Source organism: Periplaneta americana, chromosome 12 (assembly GCF_040183065.1).
Source record: "Periplaneta americana isolate PAMFEO1 chromosome 12, P.americana_PAMFEO1_priV1, whole genome shotgun sequence".
Taxonomy (NCBI): Eukaryota; Metazoa; Arthropoda; class Insecta; order Blattodea; family Blattidae; genus Periplaneta; species Periplaneta americana.
The window spans coordinates 75421688-75428218 of record NC_091128.1 but is presented as its reverse complement, the minus strand read 5'-3'; the positions used below and the strand labels follow the sequence as shown (position 1 = coordinate 75428218).

The window sequence follows — 6531 nt, the reverse complement described above, 5'->3', positions numbered from 1 at the left end:
TTTGCTGTTTAGACAACTTGAGTTATATTTTGCTGTTTAGAGAACTTGAGTTATATTTTACTGTTTGGATTAAAATATTGAGTTTCCGAATGAAACTAAAGAAACGAGTGGTAATAATATAATTACAATTATCCTTAAGTTGATATACGCTTATATTTTTATTACAGAGAAAGAGTGACGCGTTTTAGAAGAGGCAGTTCAAATACTGACACCCTTTACCACAATGATCACAATCCTGTCCGGTGAAGAATCTGAATAAATTATGTTGGACAGTAAACTTTAACCCATTGATAGCTCACGTTTCTTTTATTCCATTCTGAAGCTCCCTTAATATATTTTACGTTAAACTAAACCGATTAGAATAATAATTGACAAACACTGTTTGCTATTAAACAAGAGTTTCTAGGAGAACTACAGTATAAATGTTTACATTACCTACTGAATATCTTTACTTCTGCGTTAGTTTTGCAGTTAGATTGAATGTTATTAATTTGATCAATGACATAAAACTAATACGCCTTTCCACATATACTATGAATTTCAAAACTAGAAAAAATCTGTCAGCTAACGTAGAATTTCAAGCAAAACAAGAAAAAAAGAGCCGAAGAAAGAGAGAGAGATTAACATAAAAGGAAGAATAAACAACAACAAATTTCAACTTACTTTAAAAGATACGCGGACGTCAGGGGACTCGAATCACTACCTATTCCGATTAAAGGAATGCTCAGCGGAAAGTGTATGTCTGCGCCACAGCACATATACAACCTGCGCGGCATCAATCGGAGGTAATCCGGAGGTCTCCGGTTGAAAGCGCGCAAACAACCGCTCCGAAGAAAACCTAATCATGAGCAGCACTAATGTTACTACATCATTTATAGAGCATAAGATACTTGAAACATGGATTATATATCATGTCCATCCTGTGAAGCTACTGATGAGAATTTGCTGCAACATATGGGCCTAGCAGCTCTTTCCCAAGTAGACCCGACAAACTTATTCTCTTTACTTCAGTAATATGTAGCTCCTCGCAAACGTAAACATTGAGGTGGAATCTGTCTATATTAAACAGTTCTGACCACGTCTTTGTCTTGTTACAGGGATCTCGCTAGTAACAACATAACGGAGCTCACAGAGGGTGCTGTGGCGGAACTCCCGGACCTCGAGGAACTGTGAGTACTATCTTTTAATTCCTTCTATAGATATACCGTAGCCTATATGCTGTATCTCACATCAGGTAGGGGGGATGACGAAATATGTTAAACTATCAAACTATATTAAGAAAGTTTTGTTTCTTTCTGCGCCTAACGGATGCTTAATGGTTAACGTTTTCTGCAAAAGACCCGGCCTTTCTCAAATTGCGATAGTGAAAATGAAATGAACATATAAGTTTGAATGAAGATCTCAACAGACTCACATGAAAGAATTAGGGTAGATTGTGTCGGTGAGAAACCCGGGGTTTTGTATACAGTCTCAGAAACAGTTGATGGCGCGACCTTTGGTGGTGAAACATTTTTTGCGCACTACTTAATTACGCTAAATTCTTTTCCCTGGCACTTGTTCTAACTATTTGAGGACGACATACAACGAAACAGAACGAATGTTATTACTTCACCTAGTGGTACAATTATGAACCTGGTCGCTCGTCCTCTGATCATGCGCAGTGCTTCCTTTCTGGAACTGAAAATATTTGTGCGCCATCAATAATTATTTCTCATTCGGTACGTAGATCTGTGTTGGATAATAAGGGGTTTGATGTCGAAGTTGGTTGTGAATTGCAAAACAAGTTAACTATAGCCTAGCAGAATTTTATTTATTAAAAGACGGTAGTATGGCAGGTAACAAGTGTATGGTTCTTGCCCTGTAATTTCATTTAGTTAATTCGTCTTATATTTTCTCATATTTCTCTTGAGATATAACCAAGTTTACTGGCTTGGTATGTGTGTTCAATGTTCACATCCTTTGGTTCGCTCGTACTCGCGGTAGAGATGCTCGGTTGGGGCTTTCAGAGTTGCGCCGCTTCGGTTTCTTCTCTCCCTCTCTCTGTCTGTCTATGAACCCTACTTCGATTAGGGTCATTTTGGGCTTAATCGATCCCTTTTGCTCTTCTTTCATCCAGTATGTGTTTCTTATATTTTGACTTGAACTTTAGCTGCGAATATTTCAACATTTAGATTTGTGTCACTTATTTTTTCTCACATAACCTTTCATTATCAGATGAGATGCTTATAATTTGGGTTTTGTACTTAATCTCGTTCAGACGAACCGTGTGAGATCCATGTCAACGTACTCAGCGGTCGTCAACTCAGTGCACTCCTGGGCTAGCGTCTCTTACCCGCAGGTCTCTTACAGCACCAGCGTGCATTCGAGGCTGCTGGCGGGTATGCTCTCTACCTCTTCCTGCTGCACGATGGGGCAAATCATGTTGCTCCGCTTACTCTTTACCCATTTCAGCGAGTGCTGACGCCCATTGTATTACACGATGCAGCTTGGTAACTGACTTGAAAACGCGAGAGTCGAGAGGAGCTGGTAAGATGGATGACCCACAACCAATTCAGCGTTGTGGAAATCTGTGACAATGCGCTATGGGGTTTCAGCAAGAGCATTGTTGCACAGTAACGGTACGACAACATTAATGAATTGAAGGACGCCGTGCGACGCGCTTTCCAATAGATTACAGCACCAATGCTGAGGCAAATGTCACACTGAACCTGGCGAAGCATTATTTTGTGTGAGTAGAATGATGGGGGATATACTGACCCTTCGGACACTTAGGACACACAGTTAGTGTGAAGTGGATGTATGTCTACATTATGACCAGAATTACATAAATAGTGTGCATATTTGAGGTATTTATAAGGGGTAACGGGACGTTGTACCCATTCTGTATGTAACAAAAACGTGCAATACAATATTAGTGGAAAGTTCATAATTTCCTCAGAAAAAAAAGTGTTTACTCAAATGTTTAACACCCTCTTATTCGATAACTAGTGCGATTAGGATCGTGGATTTTATCACTATCCATACAAAATCTAATAAAGAATCATTTATTCATCTGGAGTAGGCTATTTCAATAGCGTGGATGGTTTTCGCGACCAGCTTGCAACAGTGTAGCCAGAAAGGGAGATGGGAGTCGTTTACTAAGGAAGACAGACCTGATTTCGTTGACCTCTTACATCTGTATTACGGCGCTTGCCTGTCGATCCGGAGTTGCGCTCGGGAGCGGGTTCGATTCCCGCTTGAGCTGATTACCTGGTTGGGATTTTTCCGAGGTTTTCCCTCATCGTAAGGCAAATGTGAGGTAATCTATGGCGAATCCTCGGCCTCATCTCGCCAAATATCATCTCACTATCACCAATTCCATAGACGCTAAATAACCTCGTAGTTGATACAACGTCGTTAAATAACCAAGTAAACAAATTTGTATTACGAGAAGAAAGAGAACTGGCGATTTTGCCAGATTGCTGAAACTTTCAACTCAATTTTCTAATTAACCGTGCATTAATCACAAAACGTAATATGTCCACACCTGTGGAATAACGATTAGAGCGTCTGACCGCTAAACCAGGTGGCCTGGGATCGAATCCCGGTTGGAAAAAGTACCTGGTTTAGGTTTTTTCCGGGGTTTTACCTCAACTCAATATGAGAAAATGCTGGGTAACTATCGGTGCTGGGCCCTGTACTCAGTTCACCGATATTATCACCTTCGTTCCATTCCGACGCTAAATAACCTGAGATGTTGATACAACGTTCTAAAATAACCCACTAAAAACGTAATATAGGTTTTCTGTTACATTTAAGTGTACCCTATACATAGTCCCTTTCAATCTGCAGGATTATTTCACTTCCGTTTTGTACACCCATTTGCTTTGATGAAAAATTACAGATGTGACTGACAATCGAAATCATACTCTTTGCGTGACAGGATGATAGTTTAGACTCAGTTTATCACTTGGATAATAATTAGGCAATCCATCAGGTATGCAGCGAGTCAATAGTGTCGGATAATCATCCAGTTCGTAGGACCAGCTCCAATCAAGTAGCCATGGTGATTGGCCGCGACTGCACGTGGTGTGGTGTCAGTAAAAACTGCGAACGTCTGAAAATAATTTGAGTGCATCTCTTGGAGAGGAGATGATTTTTATAAACCTCACTCAACGGAAACTCATTTTTAACAGGCACTAAACCGACAGATCACCATCTTGCCGAGCACGTTATTGCTATCCTTGTAATACCCTCTTCAATTTTACAGTCAAGTGTCTCGCATAAAGGAGCCGAGAATGAGAGTCTCCCTCACAATATCTCCGAGGTCCTGGCTGCCTACCCTAAGTGAGCCATAAGGACGAGGCTGCATAACTTTACCGGGCCGTTTTTCTCAAAAAGTCAGCACCGTCTAATCCAGGCTCCGCCAGGTCGACTCAAGATCTCGAAAGGACGTACAGGCCTGTTTACGGCTTCCACTGCGGACAGTGTAGTTGTACACTGCAGTCCGTCAGTGGTGGAACCTATCGATTTTTTTTATTTTATTGGGTTATTTTACGACGCTGTATCAACATCTAGATTATTTAGCGTCTGAATGATATGAAGGTGATAATGCCGGTGAAAATGAGTCCGGGGTCCAGCACCGAAAGTTACCCAGCATTTGCTCGTATTGGGTTGAGGGAAAACCCCGGAAAAAACCTCAACCAGGTAACTTGCCCCGACCGGGATTCGAACCCGGGCCACCTGGTTTCGCAGCCAGACGCGCTGACCGTTACTCCACAGGTGTGGACGAAACCTATCGAGGTCTCTTGGGCACCGGTGCACTGCATTTTGCACCAGGAATATTTATGTGCAAAAAACATGAACCTTAGCAATGTAATGGATGTCGTTGTGCGAACAATTAATTTCATAAGGTCTAAAGGACTTAATCACATGGAGTTCAGGCAATACTTGATGATATTAACAGTGAGGATGGGGATTTACTCTACCATACTGAGGTAAGGTGGTTAAGTCAAGGGAAAGTTCTGGAAAGTTTTCTCCTACTTAGGAATGACATTTCCTTATTTATGGATGCACATGGGAAACCTGTTAGAAGCCTTGTACTTGGAAGAATATATAAGAATACTGCAACAATTGTGCGAAGACTTCAAATGTAAATATCAGGAAATAGATAAATTGAACAACAATTTAAGATATTTGCAACACCTTTTTCAGTGAGTGTCTTCGATATTCCTGCCGAACTACAATTAGAAATACTTGATTTACAAAATGATACTGAGCTAAAGGGTAAGTATCAAAACAGAAAAAAGTATTAACCATTTCAATACTTGTTTTCCACGAGAAAGGTTTCCTAAACTGGACAATCTCGTTGCAAGAACGTTGTACATGTTCGGGACAACCTACGTATGCAAAACACTGTTTTCTTTTATGAAGTTGAGAAAGTCACGTCACAGAAGCCAATTAAGTGATGAACCCTTGAAAGCATGTTTGCGATTGGGTGGTACTGAAACAATAGCTCCACGAATTAACAAGCTGCTTACCTACAGAAAAATGCAAAAATCGCCGCTGATCTCTGACATATAAGAAAAAGTACTATTATTAAAGATTTGAATAACAACGTTTGTACTGTTTTATTTTTGTTAATTGAACTGTATAGCAATGAGAAGAAGACAAGCAGTGAACAGTTTTATTTCGTAGTATGGTAATCTGTATAAAAGTGAATATCTTGTTTTGTTTTATTGTTGTGCAAACAAGCAAAAATTTATTTCGTATATAGTTAGTTAACTGTACCAAATTGTATAGAGTACTGTTTTCAGTAAAGTGCAATTAACAGTGAAAGTGTGCTTCAATTAAAAGCTGAAATTAATTTATATTCTGATCACAAATTTGGTTCACATATAAGTTCTCAGCTCCGCCACTGTGGAAGCAGCTACCCTTGCCCGCAGCCGTACGTCAGGGCTTGAGGGTTTGTACGTACTCACGAGAGTGTAGTCACTTGACGCTACCTGATCTAATCCATGGTCCGCAGACCTAAATTTGTTTAGTTTACTGTACCCAATTTTCTTTTTTTGTTCTTCAGTATTGAGTTTCTATAAATTTACATTTTGAGCCTTCATTATAAAAGTACGTGTGATGAGGTTTGTTGGAATAACTTCTTTTGGAGTGCGTTGCAGTTGGGTTAGTAAAAGATCTAAATCCTGTAAACAATCAAGAGCTGCCAATACTTAAGTTTATTAATTAATCTTGAAATACAAGGCGTAGTACAAGTGATGAAATGAAGATGATGATGATTACTCGTTGCACGTGGGCCACTCGTCGCCCTCCCCAGCACTTCTACTGACTGCAGAGCTATTATAATATTAATAATGATGCTTCTGTAACGATCGCCGCGCCGTTTTATCGGCTCACGCCAGTCCGCGTGATTCGCGTCTACTCGATGGCGTACCCACGCCGTAGCCAGTGCGGTGACTTGGCTTTGGACTTCGACAGATAATCTTTTAGTCATTAACCCCAGTATATACATGACTCGAACTATAAATTTTAGGTCAAGTC

The 6531-nt window shown here is 40.3% G+C and overlaps 1 protein-coding gene across 2 annotated transcripts in view; it reads left to right on the top strand.

Annotated features, from left to right (window-relative positions):
* The first annotated feature begins 1103 nt into the window (after positions 1-1103).
* rk (G-protein coupled receptor rickets) overlaps positions 1104-6531 on the top strand; it is a 579587-nt gene continuing 574159 nt past the window's right edge. For both annotated transcript variants that reach the window (XM_069841552.1, XM_069841553.1), the window contains exon 1: positions 1104-1169. The gene's annotated coding sequence lies outside the window, so the exon portion shown is untranslated. The remainder of the gene's footprint in view (positions 1170-6531) is intronic.